Below are 1,957 nucleotides of genomic sequence, written 5' to 3' on the forward strand. Positions count from 1 at the left end.
AATGGAATTTAAAATTAAGGTGTTAAAGTGGATTGATGGGTGTCTATTGAGCTTACTGAGCAAATGACACCAAGTTCTGTGTTGATTTCATAAATTTAATCAAACATTAGAATTCTTTGATTGAGGTGTGCAGATTGTAACAGCATCTGGGACACCATGTTTGAATTGCATCCAACTGTGTTACATGAGGTTAAAGTTAGTGGTGATGGCGGATTTCATCTCAATGAGTTGTATAGGATTTTTATTGTATTCTATGACAGAACATTTGTTCTGTTATAGAAACAGGGGGACAGGAATGGAATTGATCTGATGGGCAAATTTTAGTTTGGATCTCTCTTTACTTTTCGGAAAAAGAGGTTATTGAAGTTAAATCAAAATACATTAAATGTTTTACGGTGTATTAGCAGCATTAAAGATGAGCTAACTATTTGGATATGAAATAAGTAAAAGGTATAAATTGAATATACTAAACAAAATATTGTCTATCAAATAATTTACATAGAATAGTGTTCTTAAACTAAGGAAGGTGATTGTTGGATTGTTGCATCTCTATTCATATGTTTTAAAATAAGTTGTTTAACTAAGACATCCAGGAAGGTCTAAACTAAAGATTTACATCATTTAATAAATTTAGCTGTATCGAATCTCTCTCCAAAACTGAAAAGGCATTGATAATTGATAAACAATATAAAAAGGGTAATACATTATTCAATTAAATATGTTATAAATTGTTTTTCAAAAGAATAAATGGATCAAAGGTAAAAAGGTTGAAATTTTTGGGATTTAAAACTATGATTGGAATAAAGTAGGTCATTTTTGATATTTAGTGACAAGGTTAACTATACTCATGTAAAGCAGGCTGATCATTTTTAAAGTTTAAAAAAATAGAAAAGATGATGATTGAAATTAAATTGGTCTAAATTGGAGATTTACAAATTAACAGTTATGGAACTGCTTCTAAAATACAGTTAAGTTTTGGGTTTAACATGATAGGAAACTTTCATTTCTCATGTAGGCCCTATATAAAAAGAGGGTCAAAGGATGGTTAAAATACAGCTCCAAAGTAGCAGATTTATAATACAAAAGGAAGACAGTGAAGCTGTCATAAAGTGTAGGATCAATCATTAACCAATCAACAGGGTTCTCCCCATATGAGCTCCAGACAGGACGGATGTTTCCAGGACCTGCTACCCGCATTCCAGGATGGAAAGGTAAGCTTGCACATTTATCTCATAAAGATTTCTTCAATGAGTTACAGGTCCTGGCAGCGGAATTTACAAAATACCAGACGTCACAGGAACGTCCAGGCTCGGGATCAGTTCGGGGAATCGACTGGGTGCGCCTGAAGGTCATCAAAAGAAAGTGGTCTGAACCTCGCTTCGCCAGACCATACCGAGTCGTGGAGAGTACATCTCATGCTGTCCGTCTACAAGAGAGAAGGAGACACGTGGTTCCATTGGAGTCAGCTGAGGAGCCACAACGCACGCTGCAGGGCATACAGGAGAATCTACAGTCTCAACCTGCGGTCGAGGAGTGTCTGAGGGCCATCACAGCGCGGAGGAGGATTTGCATTTCCGGGCAGAAGTCTGCCAAAACCACTTCATTTTCCTGAATTACAAGGCTTAAAAGGCCCAGACAGGCACAATAATCCTGTTCCGGTGTCCTTCCATTGAGAAAAGGAGATTGCACCCTCTCCTTAAACTCACTGTTAAATTGGCATAATACTCCAATTTTCAGTGAGCAACGGACACTCAGGTGAAAACCTGAGGTTTACAACCGAGGAGGAACACGTGAAGGATCCAGCTACAAGATCATCATTAACTTATCTTCTTTTTATTGCGTGTTTTCGTTTTTGCGAACTCTTCAAGAACATTTGTTTCTTTTTGCGCGTATTTTTGGATCGTTTCCTGACGAAGAATTCATATTCATTTTTGAAAGACTATCGAAGGAGCATAGA

This window comes from Cyprinodon tularosa, unplaced genomic scaffold, assembly GCF_016077235.1.
Source record: "Cyprinodon tularosa strain WSP-4 unplaced genomic scaffold, ASM1607723v1 ctg504, whole genome shotgun sequence".
Taxonomy (NCBI): Eukaryota; Metazoa; Chordata; class Actinopteri; order Cyprinodontiformes; family Cyprinodontidae; genus Cyprinodon; species Cyprinodon tularosa.